The 27,557-nt window shown below is 40.2% G+C and overlaps 1 protein-coding gene and 1 pseudogene across 2 annotated transcripts in view; one reads left to right on the plus strand and one right to left on the minus strand.

Annotated features, from left to right (window-relative positions):
• FUT8 (fucosyltransferase 8 (alpha (1,6) fucosyltransferase)) overlaps positions 1–27,557 on the plus strand; it is a 253,505-nt gene that overhangs the window by 16,453 nt on the left and 209,495 nt on the right. The window lies entirely within an intron of this gene.
• On the minus strand, positions 18,741–19,576 carry LOC102855110 (annotated as a pseudogene).

Here is a 27,557-nt window from a genome sequence, read left to right on the forward strand (position 1 = left end):
GCCTTCTGTATGGATTGAAGTTCAATATCAAGAAAACAAAGATTCTCACCACTGGGCCAATTGGCAGCATCTAGATGGTGAAGAGATTAAGATTGTTGACAGCTTTAGTTTGCTTTGCTCTATAATCAACACTCTTGTTACCAGCAGCCAGGAAATTAAAAGATATATTGCATTGGGAAAGTCTGCTGTTAGAAATCTCTCCAAAGTACTGAAGAACAAAGATATGAGTCTGGAGACTAAGGTGAGCCTGATACAGGCCATAGTTTTTGCCATTACTTGCTATGCTACAGAGAGCTGGACAAGGACTAGGGATGATAGAAGGAGAGTTGATGCCTTTAAGTTTTGATGCTGGAGAAGAGTATTGAATATACCATGGACTGCTAGGAGAACAAACAACATTGTGTTGGAGAGGGTGAAACCAGGTTGCTCCTTGGAGACAAGTATTCTGAAGTTTCGTCTGACATACTTTGGATGTGTTGCAAGGAGGGACGAGTCTTTGGAAAGGGCCATCATGCTTGGGTGGAGGGATGGAGCAGGATTGGAAGACACTTGATGATATGGATTGATTCCGTCACTGGGGTAATGGGGACAGGTGTGTCGGAGACAGTGAGATTGGCAAGGGATAGAACAGGGTTTAGGGCTGTTGTACTTAGGGTCGCTATGAGTCACAAGCTGCTACAACAGCATCATAGTACTTGCTAGCCACTTACTATCAAGTTGATGCCAAGTCGTGTTGATCACATATGCTTTCAGTGGTTGATATTTTGGAAGCAGATTGCTAAGGCCTGTCTTTCACATTGTCTCTGGGTGGAGCTCAGAACTTCAAAGAACAAGGAGTTAAATATTTTGTGGTACTGGTACGTTCTCTCAGTCTTTGCTTCCTGTCTTCTTTGTATTGTGTTTTGGTTGCTGTTTTGCAGATGTTCTGCAGTAGAGGAAGCAGTAAGTGCATGATAATGAAAAACTTCAACATAGGCTTAGGAGTAGAGATTTGAATAGGGTTAGGTCGCAGCTATTTTAGTTGATGACACATTTTCAACTTAATTACAGTAGACTCTTTGTTTTGCCATATCTTCCTGTGATATTTCTAGAAGTCAAATGAAGTAATTTTTGAAACTTGGTTTGTAAGCTTTGTCATGTGCAGCCAACATTCCAAAGTCTGCCTGTACTTCTGGGACCTTTGGTTGTTATTGAATAGATCATTTATTCTCATGTATTTTTAAAATACTTTTCTGATTTCCAGGTACTAGTGTTAACACTGATCATTCTTGGATTCAGTGAATTTATATCTGTGTTCTATGTGATCTCTTTGCTTTTTTTCTCAGGCACTTTTTCCTTCCAGGTGGATAATCTCCTGCAAATATCTCTGATTTGAAGTGAAATTATCTCTATCCTCTTTAAATACTCAAATCCTCTTATTATCTGCTAGTTTGTGTCTTGCTTTGTGGTTCCCTGTGTTCCTCTCATAATGCTGTCCTAGCTTTTAATTTAAATATGAAGCTGTGTAGATAGAACCCAAGGAAGATATTGGCTTTATCAGACTATAAGAAAGTGTGAATATATGGCTTCAAAATTCAGGATTATTGAGACTTTCCCCTTAACTTTTCAGAGTATAGAAAAAAAGTGATGAGTATCTTTCCTTATTCTTGCCTAATCTAGTTTTCAGACTAACTTGAATGGAAAAATTATAAGAAAGACTGCTAGATCTAGCTGCTATTTCTACAGATACATGGAACATACGTGGAAAACACATTAGATGTTCTCTGAGGCTTTCAGAGTATATGTAAAGCATATACTTCAGAGTATATATGAGTCAAATATTTATAATCCATATTTTAGTATTATGTATAGTGAAATATTTTTCTGACAGTTATTTTTGGGGTATCTGCAAAATATCACAAAAATTGATAATAGGGCTTTTTATTTTTGATAATTAGCAGATTTATTGGAGATTCAACTATATGCCACTGGTGAGAACCTTTTCTCTTAACATCGTATGTGGTAAGATTTTCCCCTACATCTTATGTATGTGGTGAAAGCCACAAAGTGCATTCTTAAAATAATAAACCAAACATCCTACTATTTTACTTTTGTTAATTTTCCAAGAAGTATCTTTTTAGAATTCCCTATATTAAATCTTTTTTTATATATTTGACATAGTTTTGTAATGAAATCTGCAAAGAGCTGGAGTAAGAAAACCAGAAAGAAAAAAACATGCTTGGCATTTCTCACACTCAAAGAGCTAAAGAACAATTTCAAATCTTCAGTTGTAGTATTGAAGGATTTCATGGGCAAATTCATGAATCCTGCAGGAATCATCTACAGAAGACAGAAAGAATAGAGAGTCACGGTACCAAAAAGAATTGATTAACACTGAACAGTTTTAGGAAGTAGCATATGATCAAGAACCTATGAATGGCTTGTGGTTGGTAAATAGTAGTGAATATACCGTGGACTGCTGAAAGAATACACAAATCTGTCTTAGAGCAAGTACAGCCAGGGTGCTCCTTAGAGGTAAGGATGGTGAAACTTTGTCTCATATACTTTGGGCATATTGTCAACAGGGACAAGGCCTTGGAAATGGCATCATTCTGGGGAAGGTGGAGGGTCAGAGAAAGAGAGTAAGACCTTCAGCAAGAATTGACACCGTGATTGTCAGAATGAGCCCGAGCATGTTGGATAGTATGAGAATGGGGCTGGACAGGGCACGGTTCAGATATGTTGTTCATAGGATGGCTGTGAATTGTTGTGAACTCGGTAGCAAGAACAACATCACAAATATTAAATCTTGGTGAACTGGAAATGCTCTTTTATGATTTCTTCCCATGATGATGTTTCCGTCAGTCGGGACTGACCCGTAGCTGACCCGTAAGTAGGTTTGAAGAGGCAGTAAATAGCAAGTGGGAGATTGCACATTCTTCTCTTGTGGAACAGCTGGTGAATCCAAACTGTGTGTCCTTGGGATTGCAGTACAGCTTCTTACTGGTTGGCCACCAGAGCTTCCTTCCCATGAAAGTATTGTCATTTGCTAGGCGTGATGGTGCAAGCCTGTAGTCTCAGCTACTCGGGAGGTTGAGGCTGAAGAATTGCTTGGGTCTAGGAGGTCTGGGCTGGAGTGCGCTTTGCCAATCGGGTCTCTACACTAAGTTCGGCATCAATATATTGACCTTCTGGGAGTGGGGGACCACCAGGTTGCCTAAGGAGGGGAGAACCAGCCCAGGACAGAAAGCACTGCCATTTATCTTGCTGTTATTTATAGATATTCTTGTATCCACAGATAGGACCCCCCGCCGCCGCAAACTCTGTAAAATTGAAAATCTAAGTTACTTAGGACATTTTAAAAATGAGCAAATTTTGGTGAGAAGCTGCACTGCAATCCCAGAGGTGTGTAGTTCGAATCCATTAGATGCTCTGCTGAAGGAGGGACAATCTCCTCCTGTACCAGTCAGATTCGATTTGACGGTATACACTTAAAAAAAAAATGAGCAAATTAGTTGTTTAAAAATTCCATGTATTTGTGATTTTTTTTAAGTAAGTCCCTTCTTGACTGAATATTTATCTGGGGAATTAACTGAGATGCATCTCAAATAAAACATAAAAATGAGTCTTAAAATTTGCATAAATCCATATGTGTTGGTGCCTAATATAATATTTTTAAATAAATAGACCTTTAGAGAGCTTTTGTGGTGTGGTGGTAAGGATTTGTGCTGCCACCTCAAAGGCAGGTGGTTCAAATCCATCAGCCACTCTTGCGAGAGGAAGATGGGCAGTGTCCTCCTGAGTGATTAATCTGCCTCCAAACCCACTATGGGTTGGTTCTGATTCTACGATACACAACAATAATAACAATATTTCTTTAGAGAGGATGTATATGAAGTGATATCAAGAGGTGTCTGTATGCTCTTAACTGACATCAAATAGTATTTACCATTTGGAATACAGTTTTCTTTCATTGTTGTTATGTGTGATTGAGTTGCCTGCAACTCATAGAGACCCTATGTACAGCAGTTCTGAAGCCTGTCCTGAGCCAGTCACACTGATTCCGAGACTTCAACGTCCACTGCCTCAGTCACTATATCAATCCATCTCATCCAGGGTCTTCCTCTCCTGCGCTGTCCCTCCACTCTTCCAAGCATGATGTCCATCTCCAAGGACCAGTCTCTCCTGGCCACATGTCCACCAAAGTATGTGAGATGGAGCTACAAAATTCTAGACTCCAAAGAGAAACTTACTGCCACCCTCTCTAAGACAGACCTATTTATTTTCTTGGCAGTCCATGGTATGTTCAAGACTCCTCTTCAACACCACAGTTTGAAGTCATTGAGTCTTCTTCTTTTGTCCTTAGTCATTGTCCAACTCTCTGGATTAGGTGCACCTTAATCTCTAGACTGACATTTTTGCTTTTCAGCACTCTGGAGAGGTCCTTGACAGCAGATTTTCCCAGTGCAATTCTTTTGATTTCCTGACTGCTGGTGCTAAGAGTATTGATTGTGGAGCCAAGCAAGCTAGTCACATGAAATAATGGAAGGCTTGGCAAAGGAGAAAAATGATAAAAGTTAATCTTTAAATACTTAAAATAGACTTTCTCGTAAAAATCCATTAAACCTCTAAAACTCAAGAAACTGATGAAGCTCCTTAACAATAATAAAAGAATTCTTCTCTTTTAGGTGCACTGGTAACATAGTAGTTAACTTTGTGGCTAATGAAAAGGTTATTGCTTCAGTTGTCCTTTGGGGAGAAATATGTAGTGGTCTGTAAAGATTATACCAAATGCCAATGGGTGAATTCTGATTCCTAGTGTCCCTATGTGAAAGAGTAGGGTTGTGCCATGGAGTTTCTGGTGCTGTAAATCTTCATGGGTGCAGTTTTGTAATCCCCCCTCCACTCTCCCCAGTCTCATCCTCCCATACTCAAAGCCTAGGGACAGCTGATGGGTTCAGACCTTCTGGTTAACAGCCCAGTGCTTAATCTACAGGACTCCTTTCTCTAAAAATTACAGCCTGGGAAAACTTTCTGGAGCATTTCAACTCTGTCTTACAGGATTGTTCTTTGTTAGAATCTCTTGATAAATTTGTGTATTAGTTGGAGAGCAAAAAACATGAGAAAACCAAAATGCTAGCATATCAATTATATAGATAAAAATTAGTTTTCAATAAATGAAGAAGTCCTCTTCTCAAATTCTTTGGCTTTTAAGCCCATGTTTGGTAATTGATTTTATTTTCAAATGTTATTGGGCTGTTTGAAGACCAGCTTCATGACAGCTGTCATTACAGCTGCAGATTTAGTCAAAATAGGGGTTTTTAAAGGCTTTACTCCCCCTTTTGCATCTATCAGCCTCACCCCAAGTAACCCAAATTTAGTTGTAAAAGTTTTGGTAAGCTCAGGATTCCTGAAACTGGAGTGCCATATGTTTAACGACATGCAGATGTGATGATTGCCTGTGACTCTTCATCAGTCTTCCCGGAACCTCTTAGTTCTCTACTGCTCCATGCGTATAACTTAGTGGTTTTTGTTGACTTGTTTTTATATTGAATTTTATAGATATATATGCATTTCAAATACATTTTAGTGATTTTATCGAGGCCCAGGCATCTGCTACCACTACTTAAGAGTATGTAATAGTTGTTACTAAATTTGACCTAATGTTGATATTACAAGTTGACAAGAAATATCTAGGAGGAAATTGAATTATATCTTTTCTTAAAACAAATTGACAAGTCCCTTAGTTTTTAAAACAAAAATCTGAAACCAATGTTAGATGTACATTCACATTTGTTCTATGTTTATCCTTTTCCTTTTCTGTAGCTTTGTGATCTAGGGAAATGGATGACATTCTGAGGTCTAGTTTTCAGATTATCGGTCAGGACAAGACATAAGGGTTATAGAGGATGGAGCTAAGAGCAAGGTTTAGGGCCCGTCTCCCTCCCTGTTACCCTCCTTTTTTAACAGGTACCACTTAAGTTTTTGTGTGTTTGTGAGCTGGACAAAATGAATAAGGATTACAAGAGAAGAATTAATGCCTTGAGTTCTGATGTTGGAGAAGAGTATTGAATATCCCATGGACTGCCAAGAGAACAGATATATCTTGGTGAAATAGAGTGCATCTTGGAGACAAAGATATTAAAGTGTCTTTGAGCATGTTGTGGTTAGGTATTGTCGAGTCGACTATAGCTCATAACAACCCTATGAACAACAGATATAAACTCTGTCCTGTCCTGTTCCATTCTCATCATCTCAAACACACTTGAGCCCATGCTGCAGTTACGGTGCGATCCATATCATTGAATATCTTCTTGTCTTTCATTGACCCCCTACCTTCCCAAGCAATAGACTCCTGGAAAAGTGTCCACAGTATGTGAGATGAAGCTGTGTCATCCTTGCCTCCAGGGCATTCTGGAACATTCTGGCTCCACTTTCTCTAAGACATATTTGTTTGTTCTTTTGGATAGTGGAATATTCAGTACTATTCTCCATAACTACAGCTTAATGGCATCAATTAGGAGAGGCTATTCCTTGGAAAGGGACAACATGCTAGGAAAGGTGGAAGGTTAGCAAGGAAGATGAACAACAAGATGGATTGAAACACTGTAGCGGCAAGTTCATGTGTGTCAGCAATGATGAAGATGCCACAAGGTAGAACTGGGTTCAGATCTAGTGTTCAAAGGGTCACTCTGAGTCATGCTTGACTTGACAGCACATAACAACAACAAAATTATGTCAGCCAGTAATATACTTGGATTCTTGGATCTGGATTGACAAGATGATTATGGCAATGGGATCAGATGTGTCAGAGATGGGAAGACTGGTTCAGGATAGGGCAAGTTTCAGAGTTGTTGTTTATAGAGTCACTATGATTCATAGTTGACGCAATGGCGCATCACAACAACACCACTTGGATTCTAACTGTAGGTTTAGAGATTTTCTGTTCAGAATTAGGTTCAAAATGGTAATAATTTACTGTTAAATAACACTACTGTACTACTATACTAATAATACTACTATACTGTTAAATAGGGAATTTAAAAGAGTATTTTAAAATTAACATTTTAATTTTGTATATAACTTCATATTGGTTTAGTCAGAAAGCTCTTATGAAGCATGACTACATGTACACAGCACTTTGTTCAAAGGGACAAGGGTATGATGACGTGTAGGATGTTATTAACTTTAATACAGTGAGTAAAAAAGGTGTAAATGTCTACATTAAAATAAACCAACTATCAGAGGTAAAATAAAATTGAATTTAATTGTGTAGAGTCATGAAATCTCAAATTACAAGACAATTGAAATCTTAAGAAATTCCAAAAGTCAAGACCAACTTTCCCCCTCCCCATCTTATAGACCAACTTTCTTCTTATTTCACCAAAGGAAACTCAGATTCAGAGACATGAAGTGACTTAAGTTATTTATGAGCATTCTGAATGTGAACTCAACAGAGATTAGTAGGTAGCAGGTTAACTTTGTTTTTGTAATCTTGGATGTTGGCTAAAGTTTACTTTTAGTAGAGAAATTGTCAGTTACTAACTTGCATAAATCATATTGGCATATCAGCAGATATGTCTATTCATTAAGTTACTTTTGTCTTGTAACTAGTTGTTGCCAAGTAGATTCACATTGCTGATGATCCCAGATGTGTTGGAGTACACCTGTGCCTCAGAGGGGTTTTCGTGACTGACTTTCGAAAGCAGATTGGTCACCAGGCCTTTCTTTTGAGGAGTTTCTGGGTGGAGTAAAATTGCTGGCATTTTGGATAACACTCAAGTGCACCACTCCAGGACTGTTGATTACTTTTAGAGAGGGTTAGATTGAACAGAAGTCATTAAGAGAATACTAGTGAACTCAAATGAGAATAAGACATGCTCATAAAGACATAGTAAACTAGGTTTATACAATTGTATTGTTTTTAAAACCAGGATTGACTAATAAGCATGAAAAAAAGGTAAAATTTGAAATGGAGTGTAATTTTAATAATAAAGGTAAAACTTCAAGAAAAAAGGTAAGAAACTGAACAGAAATATGTTTAGGAAAGAAAATAAAACATTTGGAGGCTGTAAATGAGACAGGAAAAATGAAATGTGGGAAAACATGAAAATTTTAGTTAGAGATTGGCCTTAGATTAAACATCTTATTAAAAACTTGACCATATCACCTCCTTTTGTCTTCTCCACAAGATGTCTTTAATTAAAGAGAGATACTGTGGGGTGAGACATGGGGTGAGGTGTGGTGGAATGTGTGATGCAGTGTTATGCATTTCTGGTTCTGCTGTTATAACCAGCATAATCTTGTGATCTGGGTTTACTTTATTAAAACATTTTTTTTTTTTTAAAAAAAAACCCCAACAGATGATTTTGAAGTAGCTGCTTGGACATCTGAGCTTCAGTTAGCCAAAAAAGAAAAAAAGGAGAGTCTAAGTGTGACATACCTTATTAGGGGACTGTTGGGATAAGCAAATAAAATTATGTGGAAGTGTTTTTAAAAATATGAAATATTTTACTAGCATAGTTAAGCTTTTTTATCCTACAAAAGTGGATTCAATTCAGTATGACAGGAGAGCCTCATTGCTTATAATAAATCAGTACTTGGCATATTTTTGCAATTATTCACAGACAGCAGGAAAATTGAGTCATTTGAAGTGCATGCTTTCTACTGAGGTTTAAAAGGGAAGGCGGTGCCCTCTCTGCCTTGCTCTTGTAGCTCTCACTAGAAATGGGTCACATCTTTTTCATAGCCTGCATTTCTTTGCTTGCATCAGAAACAACTCATATCTTGGAAACTCTCCATTGGGTTTCCAAGGCTACAAATTCCAGAGGAGACTGCTGGATTTGAACCACCAGTGTAGTGTGGCTTTTAAGTTAAGAATGCAACTTCCTTTGGGATATGCTATCAGAGTTCTTTATGGCCTGCTTGATAATACATTTTTTCCCATTTTTGGAAAAAATTTTTTCTTGATTTTAGTGTTTGAAAAAGGCCCCCTGCGTGGTACTCAACTGTTACCTATTGTTCCTTAGCCCAAGAAGGCTGCAATATGCCTTATGGAGAAAATAGGAGTGTTCAGTAAACTTTGTTCAGGCATGAGTTATAGTACTGTTGGCTGTAATATAAGGCCATTGTTCATGAATCATTAACATAGCGCATCTGAATAAAAGAAGAGGAAACCCACCATTGAATTTAGCTCTTAGAAAGCTCTAAAATAAAATCTGTAGCACTAAAAGTGGCTTAGTTGCTGAATTCATAAGTTGACCAAAAAACGTATAGTGAGGCTGTACTTATTCACTGTTGTGACTTAGAGTCATTTCTCCCTAGGATAAGGAAAATGTTAGATATTAGCTACACTTTTCTGGTGGTTCAAATCCAGCAGTGGCTCCAAGTGAGAAAGATGGGCAATCTCTTCCTCTAGTGGAGGGTTTCCAAACTATGAGTTGTTTCTGATAAAGGAAAAGCAGAATGTTTTATTATAAAGGAATATGGCATAAAATTATTTGTAAGAAGTACATATTAAATCAGTTTTTTAAAAAAACTCCACAAAAATACATAGTTATATTGATCGGTTGGTTGATGAAAATGTGAATAGCAGCTTGGTAAAATCCAACCCTGTGTTTCCTGTAAGGGCAATGACTCAGTGTTTGCTAGCTCACTTTAGCAAAGTGAGTATTATGCACTCAGTCATTGCCTTTGAGTTGAGAGCAGCTCACAGCTGACACTCCAGCCTGATTCCTAGCAGTAAATCACATGGAAAGAGATTGCCAATCTTTCTCTCACAGAGCTGCTGGTGTGTGTTTTTAACCTCTAGAGAGACCTTGTCCAAAGTGATCAGGATCACATAACAAGGGAACACTTGTTTTATGTTCCATCTAGTTGCCTGAAACTCATAAGCAACCCTGTGTACCCTCTGAATCCGTCTCTATCCTGAGCCAGTCTCACTGTCTCTGACACACATACTCCCATTATTCCAGTTACTGTGTCAATCTATCTCATCCACAGTCTTCATCTCCTGTGCTGTCCTTTCCTATTCCAAGTATGGTGTGTGTCTTTAGGAAGTGGTCCCTCCTGGCCACATGCCAGACGAGTGAGCTAGAGCTTCAAAATCCTTGCCCTCATGGTGCAGCCTGGTTTTATCTAATCCAGGATAAACCTTTTTGTTGTCTTGGCAGTCCATGGTATGTTTAGTACTCCTCTCCAGCGCCACAACTCAAAGGCATCAATTTTTCTTATGTCATCCTTGGTCATTATCCAGCTCTCTCATGTGTAGGAAGTAATTGTGAACATTTTGGCCTGAATCAGGCATACCTTACTTAGTCTCCAAACAGACATCATTGCTCTTCAGCACTTTTGAGAGGTCCTTGATAGCAGTCTCCTCAGAGCAATTCGTCTTTTGATTTCTTGACTGCTGGTGCCAAGAGTTGACTGTGGAGGTGAGAAGTTGAAATTGTTAATAGCCTCAATCTGTTCTCCATCTATCATGGTGCTGCCATTTGGCCCATTGGTGAGAATCTTTGTCTTCTTAATGTTGAGCTTCAATTCGTACGGAAGACTGCAGACCTTGACTTTCTACATCAAAACCACTTCAGGTCTTCCTCAGTTTCTGTGACCAAGATTGTGTTATCTGCATAATGTAGGTTGTTCATAAGTCTTCTCTCCAACCCTGATGCCACATCCTTCCTCATAAAGTATAGCCTCCTGAATGATCTATTCTGCATGTAGATTGAAAAGGTATGGAGACAGGATGCATCCTTGACACACTCCTTTCCTGATTTTAAACCATACAGTGTTTCCTTGCTCTGTTCTGAGTACTGTTTCCTAGTCCAGGTATCTGTTTTGCATGAGCACAATCAAGTGTTCTCCGATTCCCATTTCTCACAAGGCTAGTCATAGTTTTTTGTGATCCACACAGTTAAATGTCTTTGCATAGTCAATGAAATGCAAATAGATATTCCTCTGGTACTCTGTGCTTTCAGCTAAGATCCATTTGATGTTGGCGATAATGTCTCTCGTACCAAGACCTCTTCTAAACCAGGCCTATATTTCTGGTAGTAATCTGTTGATGTTCCAGTCATTTTTAGATAATCTTCAGCAAGATTTTGCTTGTGTGTGATAACAGTGATATTAATTGAGAATTTCCACTCTGTCAGGTCACCCTTTTTTTGAATGAGAGCAAATATGAATCCTTTCCAGTCAGTTGGCCAGGTAATTGTCCTCCAGATTTCTTGGCACAACCTGGTGAGCATGTCTGGGATAGCATCTGTCTGTTGAAACATATTGATTGATGTAAAGTTATTTCCTGGGGCTTTATTTTTTGCCAAGTCTTACAGAGTAGCTCGAACTTTCTCCTTCATCACCATTGCCTCTTGATCATATGTTGTTTTATGAAATTCTTTTGTGTCAGCCAGTTCTCCTCTCCCCCCTTTTTTAATTGTAAAACTAGAATGATAACTAGTAAAACATGTATGGGGATCCAAGGGGGTAAGGGGAGGGAGCAGAAGGGTGAGGATGGGTAGATATGAAATCACCGGGTTGCACAATTTGGTGGGTGGAGGGAGTGGGTAAAGGAAGTGAGAAAGATCTGGTGGGGAACAGAATAAACAGGGTAAAGGTGGGTGTCCAATGGTGATTATTATTATTATTTATTTTCTTTTTTAACAAAGAGCTTGTCTTTTTTTATTTGTGGGTTTTGCATTTGGGAATAGGGGCACAGGCTCTCTGGTTGCTTCATACTGAACAGAGGTATTGAGATGAAGGGAAAGGGGAACCCACTGTAACACTTTACTGGTGGCCATGAGTTGAAGTTGCATGCCTTCTTGTTCAGTTAGAAGATATTTTCTTGACGTTTTCTGTCCCCTGGACTACAAGGTGTTTGCATGGGTGAGTCTAGGAGTGTGGCTGGCTGAATTTTGAGGTTCCATCCACCTTTGCTTCCTTAGCTGGCAGTTATATTTCTCTTTTATCTCTGCAACTGGTCTCAGGGTTCAGGTTCTGTAGCAAGAGTTAGTGTTCCGGTTACCTATAGAAAAGGGAGCAAAGCGAGAAAGAACAAATTTATGAGTTACAACGGAAAGGGCTTTGGAGGTGTTATTTACAGATTTACTGGAGGAAGAGGTGGAGGAAAGTGGCATAATAATGTTCCTCTTACACACCAGGCAGCTCTCTCCAGGGGCTGGGTGGCTCCCCCCAGAGGCTAGGTAGCTCTCCCTTGCCAGGTGGCTCTCCCCAGGGGCTGAATGGATCCTCCTGGGGCTGGGTGGCTTTCCCCAGGGGCCAGGTGGTTCTCCCCTGCCAGTTGGCTTTCCACTGCCAGGTGGCTCTCCCCAGGGGCTGAATGGATCCTCCTGGGGCTAGGTGGCTCTCCCCCAGAGCTGGGTGGCTTTCCCCAGGGGCCAGGTGGTTCTCCCCTGCCAGTTGACTTTCCACTGCCAGGTGGCTCTCCCCAGGGGATGGGAAGCTCTCCCCAGGGGCCTGATGGCTCTTCTCTGGCAGGCTTTTTTGAGGTCTGGATCTTGAGCCTTACCGGGGACCATGACTGGGGACAGCACTTCTGGCCCCAGCACTGCCATCATTCCCCCTTCATCTTCTCCAAGTGACCTACTTGTAAATTGAAATAGATATTATTACTTTCACTTTCACAAATGGAGAATTGGCTTCCACAGTGGTCAACAGGCTTAGTCAAGGATGAAAGAGAAATAAAAGCAATAGAACAGGGATTCAAACCAGGGTTGTCTGAAGGCAGGTTGTGAGGCAGCAAGCTCCACATGGCGCTCAGGTCGGCCATCTTTCATCTTCCTCGGGAAGTAAAATCCTGCTGAAGATTAAAAATTATTTTTAAAATGGCTAGAAGAATATATTCAGACAGCCTGAATGTGTAAAACACATATAGACATTCCTCTGGTACTCGTTTCTTTCTGCCAAGATCCATCTCACATTGGTTAGAATGTGACCTCTTCTAAACCCAGCTTGTATTTCTGTTCTTTGTCAATGTACTGTTCCAGTTTTTTCTGCAAAATCTTCAGCAGGATTTTGCTAGTATGTAATATTAATCACTGATATTGTACAATAATTTCCAACCTCTGTCAGGTCACCTTTTTTTTTGGAATAGGAATAAATATGGATCTCTTCTAGTTAATTGACTAGGTAGTTGTCCTTTAGATTTCTTGGCACAAACTAGTGAGCACATCCAGTGTAACACCTGTTTGTTGAAATATGTCAATTCTCATATTCCATCAATACTTGGACTTTGTTTTTGCCAAGTCCTTCAGAGCAGCCTGAACTGCTTCCTTCATCGCTGTTGCCTATTGATCTTAATGTTGTTTATGAAGTTCTTCTGTTAGCTAATTCTTTTTGGTACAGTGACTCTGTATTCTTCCTTCTTTTTTTCACGGCTCCTGCATTATTCAGTATTCTGCCCATAGCATCCTTAACCATTGCAACTCACAGCTTGGATTTGGTCTTTAGTTTCTTCGGCTTAAGAAATGCTGAGCGAGTTCAGCCACTTTAATTTTCTGACACCAGCTCCTTGCACATTTCATTATAATACTTTGCTTTCTCTTCCTGAGCTGCCCTTTGAAATATTTTATTTGGCTTATTATCTTCTTGATTTTAGATAAAGGCCTATTACTTCTGTAGACAGAAGGTTTAGAGGAGAAGCATACAGTTATTGTCTTGTAAAATTTGTGTTTCTATCTGGAACCCGTCATAAACTCATTTATTTGTATTGTGTGAGAGTCAGTATGTTTACACTCAAGAATTTCCAAATTTGCTCCCCCTAATTAAATAAAGCTAATTGTATAAACTAGAGAAAACACAAAGCGCCATCAACAAAACAAATGTGTCCTAATTATAAAAACGTAGTATGTATTCTTTTAAGGAGAAGGTAATAATCTATTTTTTATATGTGAACTGATTAAATTTGCAGCAGAGATGGACATCGTGGCCTGTGGTGGTGGTGTTAGGTGCTGTCAAGTTGATTGTGGCTCACATCAACCCTTTGAACAACAATAGATCAAAATCTTGCTCTACACCGCATCATCCTAACCATGCTCAAGCCCATTGTTACAGTCTCTGTGTCAGTCCATCTCACTAAGGGTCTTCCTCTGTTTTTCAGACCCTGTGCTTTTGCCAGTATGCTGTTTTTTGCCAAGGATTGGCACCTCCTAACAACATAAACTTGGGCACTCCGGTAAATGAGAGCTCTTTTGATATTGGTTGGTGCATAGTACAGATTCTGTTTCCTTTAATGAGAAAGTAAGCAAGTGGGAAATATGTGTTCTTCCTGGGTGATAGATATTTTTGTATATTGTTCTATATGGTTTGTGCTTTATTTGGCTAGGAGCTGAATTTTAATGTATTTGTTGAAAAGATTCTCACATTTAGAAATGATAGAATTTTAAGATTAACATTTTTAAGGCTTGTATTATTTGTTGAGAGATACTAGATTAAAGTAAAAGTTCTACAACCACAACTCTATATAATTTAGCAGAGTAGTCAGTCATTTCTAGAGTCATAGTTGGAAGCAGGAGTGGCATCCACTTCTTCCTAAACATCATGCCTCCAGAAATACTATGAATTTTGATAAATGTTGATAGTTCTAGAAAGGCTTTGGTCATTTTGTTCATAGGCCCACTGTGAGTCATACTTGACTTGAAGGTAATCAACAACAACAAGAAGAACATAGTTTAATGAGTGGCAACTAATCTACTAGCAGCATATAATTCCTCCCCCCCCGCCCCCGACTAATTGTTTATTATGTATGTTATATGCATGTTGTCTTGAGGTTCATATGTGGCTAGTCTGATTTGGGATATGCTGAGAGTGTGAAATACACAACTGATTTCAAAATTCTTTTGCTTTGGTGGTTGGAACAGATGAGGTAGAATAATATACTTGGATGAAAGCGAACACTAGCCAGATTGGAAAAACTCGAGATGAGGAGGAAAACAGATGTTTTGAGAAATTAAATAGATTATTCTATAAAAACCAAATTATTTTAATACAACAATCAGTTAGCAATAATCAGCTTTTACTGAATTTGAATAGATAGTATCATAGCAGGTAGAGAATTTGGGATTTAGTATTTATTATGTTCATGTTTTCTGTGTACAGAATGGGCCCCTATGGCTATTTAGATTCTCACTGAGGCTTAGTAAGGTCCTTTGATGTAGGGTGCCCACGTGGTTGGGTTTGTAATGTCTTTGAGTTAAATAGTATACATTGAATGATTTCAAACTGTATTCCCTTAAATTAATATTCACATTTTCAACTGGAAAGGTGACAGCAGCATGAAATTATGACATGGAATTACTTCATAATTCTTAAATTGCTGTGAAAACATTAATCATTCTTTAAACATTAAGTGTAATATTTATTAGAACATTCCTTAATACAGAGTAATTTATTCATTAACCTATACTTATTTTTGGTTATATAATTATCTCCCCTTAGATAGTTGTCGTTAGATGCGATCAAGTCAGAACTAACTCATAGCTGACCCCCCAGCAAGTTTTCAGAGGCAGTAAAGTGCATCAGGTGGAGATTGCCCATCTCTCCCCTGCAGGGCTGATGGATTTGAACCATGTGTCTTCAGAGTGGCAGTGCAGCTCCTAAATAATAGGCAATCAGAGCTCCCTACTTATGTCATTCTTTTAACTTCTAGCCATATAGGAAATGTGAGAGAATTTTCCTATAATATGATTTATGTGCTCTGAATTGGGAAATAAAAGATGGTTAAGGATGGTGAAACTCTATCTCATATACTTTGGCCATATTGCCAGGAGGTGCCAATCCTTGGGTAAGGATATCACCCTTTAATGGATAGAGGGTCAGCACAGGAGAGGAATACCCTTAATGAGTTGGACTGACACAGTGACTGGCCACTCTATACCATGTTGGAGATACTGAGGTTGTCTCAAAGTAGGACAAGGTTCAGAGCTGTTGTTCATAGGGTCACTATGAGTTGAAATTGACTTGATGTCACATAACAACATCTGTTGACCGAAAGGTTGATGGTTTGAACCCACCAAATGTTCCAGAGGAGAAAAGTCCAGTGATGTACTTCTATAAATGAACAGGAAACTTACCGTCCTACTGTACTATGGGGATCAGTAAATTAAAAAAAAATTGCATTATGAAAATTTACTGTTAAGGACCTGTTTAGATTGCTCAAGAATAATGATGTCAGTTTAAAGGCTAAGATGTGCCTGATGCAAGCCATGGCCTATATAATTGCTTGCTATATGTTTGAGAGCTAGGCAGTGAGTGAATAAGGATGACAGAAGAAGAACTGTGAATTGTGGTCCTGGAGAAGAATATTGAATATACCATGGACTGCCAAGAGAACAAATAGGTCTGCCCTGGAGAGAGTGAAACTAGGTTGCTCCATAGAGGCAAGGATTCTGAAACTCCATCTCACATACTTTTGGCATATTGTAAGGATGGGCTAGTCCTTGGAGAAGGACATCATACTTGGAAGAGTATAGGGTCAGTACAGAAGAGGAAGATCCTGGATGAGATGGATTGACACAGTGACTGTAGCAGTGGGGTCTCATGTATCAGAGATGGTGAGGTGGACTCAGGATAGGTCAAGGTTCTGAGCCATTGATTCTAGGGCCGCGGTGAGTCATTGTTGACTCTATGGCACATAACAATAATGACAACCACAGCATGAAGATGTTGTAAGTTGGAATGCACTTGATAGTACCCGGTTACAACCTAAATGTGGAATGTTTCTGCACCTGCTGTTGTTTCCCTAATTTTAGGGAGTTGGCATAGGTTTGCATGAAGAACCTAGGTTTTGGAGCCACAATGATTGTCCTGATACAGTGTCTGTAGGACCAGTGTTTGGCAAAGGACACCATTTTAGGAAAAATTGTTTTGTCCCATCGAGCCACATTTTTTTGGAGTGGGAACAGATATGGATCTCTTCCAGTCAGTTGGCCAGGTGGCTGTCCTCCACATTTCTTGGCACAACTTGGTGAATGTATATGTCCAGGGATGTGTCTGTTTGTTGAAATATGTCAATTGGTATGTTGTCAATTTCTGGGGCCTTGTTTTTTGCCAATTCTTTCAGAGCAGCTTGAATTTCTTCGTCACTACAGGCTCTTGCTCATACGTTGTTACATGAAATTCTTCTGTGTCAACCAATTCTTTTTGGTACAGTGACTCTATACTCTTTCCATCTTCTTTTTATTTGGACAGTAAATATTTAATAGGTTCCATCAACAACTCTAGCAATTTTTCTGGTGGGCAGAATGAAGCTATCAAGGGGTTCAAGGGGTATGTGGTTAATGGAGGAGGCCTCCAGAGTTACTGACCCTACTCCACAAAGCAGGTGGCCCAGTATATTAGGACCGGGCTGATGGAATGTGGAGAAAGGATGTAGGTAGCTTTGTCCCTTTGTTTGCTGGAGGGAAAAAAGGTGGAAAAGCCTGTCCCTGCACAGAAGGAGTAAAATGATGCATTCGAGTTCTCAGCCCCATTACTTTTTGTTCCCATCCCCATTACTTTTTATCGTTAGGTGCTGTCAGCTTATCCCCAACTCACCCAGGCACAACAGAAGCAATCCCTGCCTGATTCTGCAATGCTTAAGCCCACTGCTGCAGTCACTGTCAATGCATCTGGTTGAGGGTCTTCCTTTCTTTTAGGTGGTACTTAAAGCGTTTTCCAAGCATGGTGTCCTTCTCCAGTCACTGGTCCTTCCTGCTACCATGCTCTAAAGTATTACTTGTTAGTGCCGCTGAGTTGAGTATGACTCGTGGAGACCCTGTAAACAGAGGTAAGCTCTGTCCTATCCTGCAGCCTCCTCACAATATTTGACACATTCAAACCCATTGCCATAGCCACTCAGCCAATCCACCTGGTTCAGAGTCTTCCTCTCCTTCACTATCCCTTACCTTTGCAAGCATGATGCCCTTCTCCAAGGAATAGTCTCTCCTAGCAACATGTCCAAAGTATGTGAGACAAAGCTTTATCATCTTTGCCTCCAAGGAGCACTCTGGCTGCACATTCTTCAAGCCATTCCTTAAGCTTCACTTAGGAAGAAACAAAGAAAAATCATTTTCTCCCTTTCTGTCTGGTATTGGAACCCATCCCAAAGTGTTCTTTTACCTCTTCTATCTTGTCATCCTAAGTCTAGATTCTAAATTCTGCAAATCAAACAAACCCACATCTGTTTTCAAGGATCTCTGATCTGTCTCTTGCCCCTAAATGTTTCCCAGTTGCTCCCTCTCCAACCCACCTGCAGAATGTCTTGACCTCCTTATCTGTGGATATTAGTCTCTGAAAGTTCCAGTCAGAAGGGACTTGAGTCTGATGGTCCAGTAAATAAATGGCCCAGTGGAGGCCAAGGAGCTCCTGAAAGCCTGGCTCAGCCCTAACCACCTTGCCACGGCACTTCTAACCACTTGACATATTACCTTTTGTGTAACTCAAGAGAAAGTGGAGCTGGGGGGGGCTTGAGCTGAGGAACCTTAGAAGATATGGGAAGATGTAAAAGATTGCATTTCTTTTGTTAGTGAAATTAGTAAAGGTTTCCAGCAGGAGGGGAAATAGGGCAGGGATGGTGGGAAGGGTCCAAATAGAACTGAAAATCCTGGGACCCTGCCACCCTTCAATAACCCCCTGCCTGAGTTGACCACCGCCTCCCTCTCCCTCATACCACTCCAGATCTGAGAAAAAAAAATGACAGGAGCAGAGCTGGGGGCGCCTGTGTGATGGAGGCTACCATCAGGGGGAAGGAAGAGGAGGTGGAGGCAGGATCACTGGAGCGGTGAGATCTTCAAGGGAATCATGATCCGAGACTCCATGTGTCCAACCAAGGGCACAGTGTAGTAGACATTCTCATCCCAGCCCCGCTTTCTCCACGGAGCATTTCGAGTCTCCTCCCGAGACTGTAGGTCTTTATAGGCCCAGAAATGGTGCACCACATAGAGCTCTCCTGTCTGCGAGAAGAAGCCATCCACTGCTTCCCGGTTCTCTTGCTGATACTTGATGGCTCGGGCCCAGTTGTTCCCCCACTTGATCATGGTTCCTGGCTTGAGCTTGTACGTCCTCAGCTCATAGATGTTGGGGCCTGCTCGGGGCTGTGGTTCATTCCAGAAGCTGAACTCAAGGAGCATCTGGTTCCTCCAGGATTGCAGCATCTGGCCCGGTTCTTTCCGGAACTCCAGATATTCCTTGTTGGTTTTGAGTTTGTTCATGCAGTCCATGAGGGCTGGGTAGCCACCGGAGAACCGCCATAGATACACTGCCTGGTCCTGCTCTCCGTACGTACCACGTGTTCCAGTTGCCCACGAGTGAGCAAGGGTAGTCTTCATCCAGATGCAACTTGGGTAGCACGGCCTTCGTCAGGCTGTAGTAGGCATCCAGACACTCGGGTTTCACGTTGTGAAACTGAATCTTGTACAGGTTGCTGGTCTCCTTGGACAGCAAGGTGGAGTGGGCATCGTTCTGGGGATCCACCTTGTTCACAAACAGGGAGCGGAACCAGCTGCCTTCATTGTCCTTGGAATAAAAGTGCGCAGCGGCTGCTCCCGCAGCGTCCCCGGTGCGGGCTCTGCGCCGCCGCAGAGATGCTGCACAGCCGCGGAGCCATGTTGGAGCCGTGCGGGTTGCCTGCATCTTCTTTTAACATGTTGCCACACACTTTTAAAATTGACAACCGTGCTTAGAAACACATTTGCCGTCATTTGCAGGAACGTGTTAATACTTCCTGGATCATTTAATATTCTGCCCAAAGCATCCTTAGAAGTATTGCAACTCAAGTATTGAATTTGTTCTTCAGTTCCTTCAGCTTAAGAAAGACCGAGTGAGTTTGGCCCTTTTGATTTTCTGCCTCCAGCTCTGTGCACGTTTCATTATAATACTTCACTTTGTCTTCCCACACTGTGCTTTGAAACCTGTTCAGCTCTCTAGTGTCTTGATTTATTCCCTTTGCTTTGGCTTCTCAGTGTTCTAGTGTGATATTCAGTGTCTTCTCATATCCATCTTGGTCTTTTCTTCCTCTTCTGACTTTGTAATGACCTTTTGCATTCTTCATGAATGATATTCTTGATATCCTTCCACAGCTCATTTGGTCTTTGCTCATTGGTATTCAAGACCTCAGACCTGTTCTTGAGATGGTTTTGAAATTTGAGTGGGTTAGACTCAGGGTCAAATTCGGTTCTTGTGGATTTGATCTAATTTTGTTTATCTTCAGCTTGAACTTGCATGTCTGTTCCACAGTCCACAGCTGGCCTGGTTTTCACAGCTGATAATGAGCTTCTCCAGTGATTCTTTCCACGGATGTAATAGATTTGATGCCTATGCATACCATCAGGTGAAATCCATCTGTATAGGCTGTGTTTGTTTCTTATAAAAAGTATTTGCCATGAATAAGTCATTGATTGTACAGAATTCTATCATTCTGTCTTCATCTCCATTTCTGTCACCAAGTTCATGTTTTCCAATTACTGATCCTTCTACTCTGTTCCCAACTTTTGTATTCCAGTCACCCATTATTATTAATGCATTTTGATTGCATGTTTGATCAATTTCTGACTGCAAAAGTTGGTAGAAAGATTCTATTTCTTCCTGTTTAGCTTTAGTTGATAGTTTTTTGTTGCCTTCAAGTCGAGCATGACTCATAGTAACCCTATTAACAAAAGCCTGAAGCCCCTCTACAACTATTGACATTTATCAAAGTTTATAGTGTTTCCAGAGGCATGTTATTTAGGAAGTGGGTGCCACTCTTGCTTCCAAACCTGTTGTAGTATGTTGTTTTTATATGCTATTGAGTCGCCTGTGATATATAGCAACCCAGTGTTAGCAGCTCTGAACCCTTCCCTGTCCTAAGCCAGTCTCAGTAACTCTGACACACTAACCCCCACTGCACCAGTCACTGTATCAATACATCTCATCCAGGGTATCCCTTTCCTGTGCTGTCCATCCACCCTTCCAAGCATGATGTCCTTCTCCAAGGACCGATCTCTCCTGGCCATGTGCCCAAAGTAAGTGAGGCAGAGCATCAAAATCTTAGCCTCCAAGGAAAACTTAGTTTCACCCTCTCTAAGACAGACCTATTTGTTTTCTTGGCAGTCCACGGTATGTTTAAGACTCTTCTCCAGCGCCACAACTCGAAGGCGTCTATTCTTCTGTCATCCTTCGTCATTGTCCAACTCTCTGAAGCATAACAAGTAATTGAGAAGACCATGGCCTGGATCAGGCGCACCCTTGTTTCTAGACTGACATCGTTGCTCTTCAGCACTCTGGGGAGGTCCATGACAGCAGGTTTTCCCAATGCAGTTCATCTTTTGGTTTCCCGACTGCCGGTGTTAAGAGGGTTGATTGTGGATCCGAGCAAGCTGTAATTGTTAACAATTACAATCTCTTCTCCATCAAAGATGGTGCTGCCAATTGGCCTAGTGGTGAGAATTTTTGTCTTCTTGCTGTTGAGCTTCAATCCATATTGTAGTCAGAGTATCTTCTGATGTCCATTTTGGTCTTTTCTTCATTCTTAGTAATGACTTTTTGCATTCTTTATGAATGATAGTCTTGATATCGTCTCACAGTTTATCTGGTCTTCTTTGTTGATTAGTGTTCAAGGCCTCAAACCTATTCCAGGGTTTGTTTTTAAGTTAATTGGAGATAGGTTTAAGGTCAAATTTTGATTCCTGTGGATATGATTTAACCTTCTTTAGTTTTAATTTGAACTTGCATATAAGCAGTTTATGGTCTGTTCCACAATCAACACCTGGCCTAGTTTTTACTGCTGTTGCTGAACTTCTCCAACAGTTCCTTCCATGGATGCAAACAATCTGATTTCCTGTACACCTCATCAGATGAAATCCATGTGTATAGCCTGTGCTTATGTTTTCTTATAAAAGCTATTTGCTATGAATAAATCAATGATTGTACAGAATTCTTTCATTCTATCCCCACCCTCATTTCTGTCACCAAGTTCATATTTTCCAACTACTGCATATATTTGAATGATAGTGGTTTTTACTGGGCTTCCTTGTATGTTCCCATTCCAAAGAAAGGTGACCCAACAAAGTTTGGAAATTATCGAACAAAATCATTAATATTACATGCAAACAAGATTCTGCTGAAAATGATTCAAAACCAACTTGAACAGCACATCAACAGAGAACTGCCAGAAGTACAGGCTGGGCTTAGAAGAGGCTGTGGTACTAGGAATATTATGGCTGATGTTCAATGGATCTTGGCTGAAGGCAGAGAGTACCAGAGGAATGTCTATCTGTGTTTCATTGATTATGCAAAAGCATTTGACTGTGTGTATCACTACAAACTGTGGCTGACTCTGAGAAGAATGGGAATCCCAGAACACTTGATCGTGCTTATGTGAAACCCATACATGGACCAGTGCAGGAGCTGCAGGTGCTGACGTGTCAGGAAGCATGAATGGCACCGACAATTGTGGCATAAATTGATTGGAGAGTTAGAGTTAAGTATAGACCAATAGGAATAAGTAAGTATAGACCAATAGGAATAAGTAGTTATAGACCAATAGGAATAAGAAGTTATAGACCAATAGGAATAGATAGTTAACAACCAATAGGATTAGTTAAGTTAGTGGAGTAAGAACCAATAGAAATTAAGCATAGAAGCTATCGAGGTAAAGGGTATATAAGGGGCTGGGAGGAGGAAGTGGGGGCGCGCGTGAATGCGGCCGCCATTTTTACCACAATAAAGAAGCTTTCAGCTGCAGCGAATTCCAGTGTCGTGTCGTGTGTGCGTTCTTTTCATCCCGCAGGCAGGTTTGGAACGCGACAGACCAGTTAGGGCACACCTGATCCAGGCCATGGACTTCACAATCATGCATAAGAAAGCTGGACAATGACTAGGGCTGATAGAAGGAGAATTGATGCCTTTGAGTTGTGGTGCTGGAGGAGTATGGAATATGTCATGTATGTCTAGGAGAACAAACAGGTCTGTCCTAAAGGGGTGAAACCAGGCTGCTTCTTGGAAGCAAGGATTCCGAAGCTCCATCTGACACACTTTGGGCATGTTGAAAGGAGAGACTAGTTCTTGGAGAGGGACATTATGCTTGGGAGGGTGGAGGGACAGTGCAAGAGAGGAAGAAGACCCTTGATGAGATGGATTGATTCAGTGATCGGGCTCATGGAGGTAGTTGTATCAGAGACAATAAAGTTGACACATGATAAGAGCAGGGTTCAGAGCTGGTATAGGGACACTAAGAGTCACAACTAAGTTGCTGGCACATAACAACCACAACAGCAATTTACAAAGAAATTGGTTTTTCTTTCATACATTTTGCTTTGTTTTATTGGTGTCCCCCTATTCTTCACCCCAAATAAGGACTCTTGAAAACCAGAAAACATCTAGGAGTCAAATAAGTATCTCCCAATTTACATTTCTGATTCAAAGAAAAGTTAAGAGCAATATAGTTGGAACTAACCTAAAGTTGACCTTTTATTGGATTTTTTAGCAGTAAACCAGATAGGAGATTGACCATATTTCTCCCAGTGAGTAGCTGGATTTGAGTCATGTGCCGTCAGGATGGCTGTGCAACTCCTTACTACTATGCCACAAGCGTTCTGTAGGTAAAGTAGAGGGTCACTAAAATAATAGAGCAGTTCCCTCAAAGAGATGAACTGACAGAAGGGCTGGCAACAGTGAGCTCAAACATAGCAGTAATTGTGTTGCTTCAGTTCCTTAACTTTCGTTGTGACTTTTGACAATTTATAAAAACCTGTGTTTTCTTAACTACAAATTTGAAAGAATAGTAATCAACTTTTTAAGTCCATTGTGAGGATTTGGAATTGAGTTGATCTTGCCCAGTTTATAGCAACTGCAAAATGAAATGTTATGGTCCCACGCCACCATCACAAACTTCTGAGATTGGGGGGAGAAAGGAGAGTTTGGAAAAGGGTCTTCTTAGAGTTGAAACTTAAACCTCTGATGAAGGGGTATTGCCTGACTGTTGCTTACACTTTCAAATGTTACTACTACTGGGGAGCTCTCGGGGGCAAGTGGTAAGGAGCTGCACTACCATATCAGAGATGAACGGTTCAGATCCACCAGTGGGAATGAAATAATCCTTTCATGCAATTAAAGTGCCTCTGAAAACCCATTACTGGAGGGTCAGCTATGAGACACTTCTAACTTGATGGTACATAGCAACAACTTTTGAGAGTTCTTCCTTCTAGAGATCTTAAGGACAATGAGAAGAAGCAACTAATGAAAGAAAGAGGTTATATTCAGTTGAAGCTCTTGTATTACTTGGGTAAGAATGAAAAGTAGATTTGGCACTGAGAGCCGATAGTTTAAAAATCAGCACATAAAACTTTCTGCTCTGCTGGTTATGTGATAAAGAAGATAGGTCTTTGGTATCTTTCCCAGCCACTGAGTCTCTACTGTTTTTAGTGTCTAGGGTTTGGAAGGAAAGCTTCAACAGTATAATTTGGAAGCATGGAAAAGGAGCACTTGCTCAAAAAGAACTCTCTCTTAACTTTTCTTTGAATCGGAAATGTAAATTGGGAGATACTTATTTCTTTGACTTCTAGATGTTTTCTGGTTTTCAAGAGTCCTTATTTGGGGTGAAGAATAGGGGGACACCAATAAAACAAAGCAAAATGTATGAAAGAAAAACCAATTTCTTTGTAAATTTTTATTCATATGACAGTGAAAAAGAAAGAAAAGGAGTCCTTACTTCAAATCCAATAAATTTTAGTGTAAATAATGAACCTATAAGTCAGCAGTTAAAAATTAGTTGCTTGTTGGCCACATAACAACCTGAAGTTGGAATCAATGTTACTTGCACAGAAGATACCTTCTTTCTCATTCTGATACTCTCTTGAGAGCTTTCTCTTTTAATATGTACATAAATCACATTAAAATGGTTTAAAAATACACATTCTTATCTATTGTTCTCTTGATGAGATCTGCTGGTCCGCAAGACGAGACCTTTTTTCTCTTTAGGAATTTCTGGTCTGACTTGGACCTAGAATCTAGATCTGGATGGTGCTGGTTGTGGTGGTGCTGGTTAGGTGCATTTGTAGATTGAAACCTTGTGCTGACCTGTGCCATCCTCATCTCTGCCATGTGCAAGCCCATTGTTGCAGTCAGTCCAGTTGAGTGTATGTAAAGGAAGAGTTTCTTGCAAACCTACCTAATTTTCTTGAAATAATTTGATCTATATGTGTGCCTTTGAATAGATTTTTGCCACAAGTGAATGTAACCCTGGATACAGAGGCATGCCATTACTTGTGTTTTGTAAGAACTGATGCTTTTTAGTACAATACTCTTGACTGTTTTGTTATCTGACAGTGATGTTGTTGTGTACAGTCTAGTCTGGACTGACTCATGGCTGACCCTTCAGAGGATTTTCAGGGGCAATTAATTAATTCAAACTGAGAGCCTTTGGATTGGCAGTAAAACTTCTTACTTTTAAGCCACTAGGATTTCCTATGCAATGATACAATCATTCTTTCTTTTGTAACGTGATAGTCATCCTCCGTTTCTGCATAATGTCAATTTTTGCATAATGAACTGATCTTTGAAACTTAACCAAAATGTGAAGTGGATGTAATTTAGCATTTGTTTAATGGAAACTGACTAATGGAGGAGGTAGGAGAAAAACTGGCAGACTCATGCATAAGATAGATTTTCTTCATTAAAGCCATTATTGTTCTTTTTGTTTTTAATTTAAATAAAATTTTTATTTTATACTGACTTACTTACAAAGTTCGCATACATTGTTGTTCACACTGTACATTATTGTTCACATTGATCTTTCCCATTTCCTTTATCTAGACCTCTGCTCCACCCATCAAATAAAAAAAAAATTAAAAAAATCCACACTATGATTAATACCCCACCTGCCCCTTCCTACCCACCCCCCTGCCATTATTGTTCTTGATTAAATAGAACTATCTGTGTTTTTGGTAAAAATATTGAATGTACTTTGGACTGCTAAAAGAACAAACAAATCTGTCTTCAAAGTACAGCTAGGGTGCTCCACAGAAGATGCTGGGAAGACGTCATCTCACATACTTTCAGCATGTTATAAGGAGGTACAAGTCCCTGGAGAACAATAGCATGTTTGGAAAAGTAGAGAGGATCAATGAAGGAGAAGATCTTTAGGGGATAGCTTGGCACATTGACTGCAACAATGAATTCAGGCTTAGCAGAAGTTAGGACAAAGGTACAGGATCAGGCAGAGTTTTGTTCTGTTGTACATAAGGTTGCCCTGTTGTTGCCAAGGAGAACACAATTCATAGCAACCTTATGGAAGACAGACTAAAACATTCTCTTTGGCTTCATCCTCAAGATCTCCAGTATGCTCAAGCCTTTTGTCAGTCCATCTTGTTGATGGTGATCTTCTCATGTTATTGTTAACAAAATGATTCCTAGCAACCCCATAAGCAATAGATTTGAACTCTGTCCTGTCCTGTCCTGTGCCATTCTTATCATCTCCAACACATTTGAGTCAATTGCAGTAGTCGCTGTGCCAATCCATCTCATTGAGGGTCATCTTCTCCTTCACTGACCCTCCACCTTTCCAAGCAGTAGCATCTTCTAACAACAAATCTGAAATATGTGAGACAAAACTTCATCAATTTTGTTTACGAGGAACATTCTGGTTACACTTCTCCAACACATATCTGCTTATTCTTTTGGCAGTCCATGGAATGTTATTGAGCACTCTTCCCCAACATCACAACTCAGATTCTTCTTCTATCATCTTTACTTTTTACCTTCTGCAAAGCAGGTGCATGTCCAGAGGCATAGAAGGTGATTAAAAAACAAAACAAAACAACAACTATGGCCTGAATTAGGCACACTTTAGTCTTTAAACTGATATTATTGCTCTTCAAGACTTTGGCGAGATCCCTAACAGTAGATTTTCTAGTGCTGTATGTCTCCTGATCTCTTGACTTCTGGTACCAAGGGCTTTGACTGTGGATCCATGCAAGATGAAATCATTGGGGAAAAAGCAATCTTTTCTCCATCTATCATGACATTGCCTATTGGTCCAGTGGGAGGAGTTGTGGTTTTTTTTTTTTTTATATTGAGATGTAATTAATTTTATAGGCTGCAGTCCTTGGTCCTCTGTAGCAAGTGCTTCAAGTCATCCTGACTTTCAGCAAGCAAAGTTGTGTCAGCTGTATAGTCCAAGTTGTTGATGAGCCTTCCTCCAGGTCTGATACCACATTCCTCTTCATAAAGGTCCAATTTCTCAGATGATTTGTTCAGCATACAGATTGAATAGGAGAGAGGATACAGACCTACCTGATACACATCTTTTCAAGTTTTAACCTATGCAGTTTTAAAAACCCTATGATCCATTCTCCAGTTTGGAGACTCATGTGTGAAGAGGTTGGATTTGGGAAGGTGAGCTCTCTTATTTTGGTGAGGGTCAGATCTAGACTGTTTGGTTGTTTTTCTTTCCTTCATAATCTTGTGTGAGCTGATTGGATTTGCCAGGTTTTGCTAACAGTAAGCTGTGGGTTGGAAGTCTCTTGTCTAGAGTCAACTAGGACCTGGTGGACGGGCCTTGTGTTTAAAAGGTGGTTGGGCCATTGGGCCTGATGTTAATTGTGTTTGAGATG

Source organism: Elephantulus edwardii, unplaced genomic scaffold, assembly GCF_000299155.1.
Source record: "Elephantulus edwardii isolate Elephantulus edwardi_28Jun2011 unplaced genomic scaffold, EleEdw1.0 scaffold00104, whole genome shotgun sequence".
Classification (NCBI taxonomy): Eukaryota; Metazoa; Chordata; class Mammalia; order Macroscelidea; family Macroscelididae; genus Elephantulus; species Elephantulus edwardii.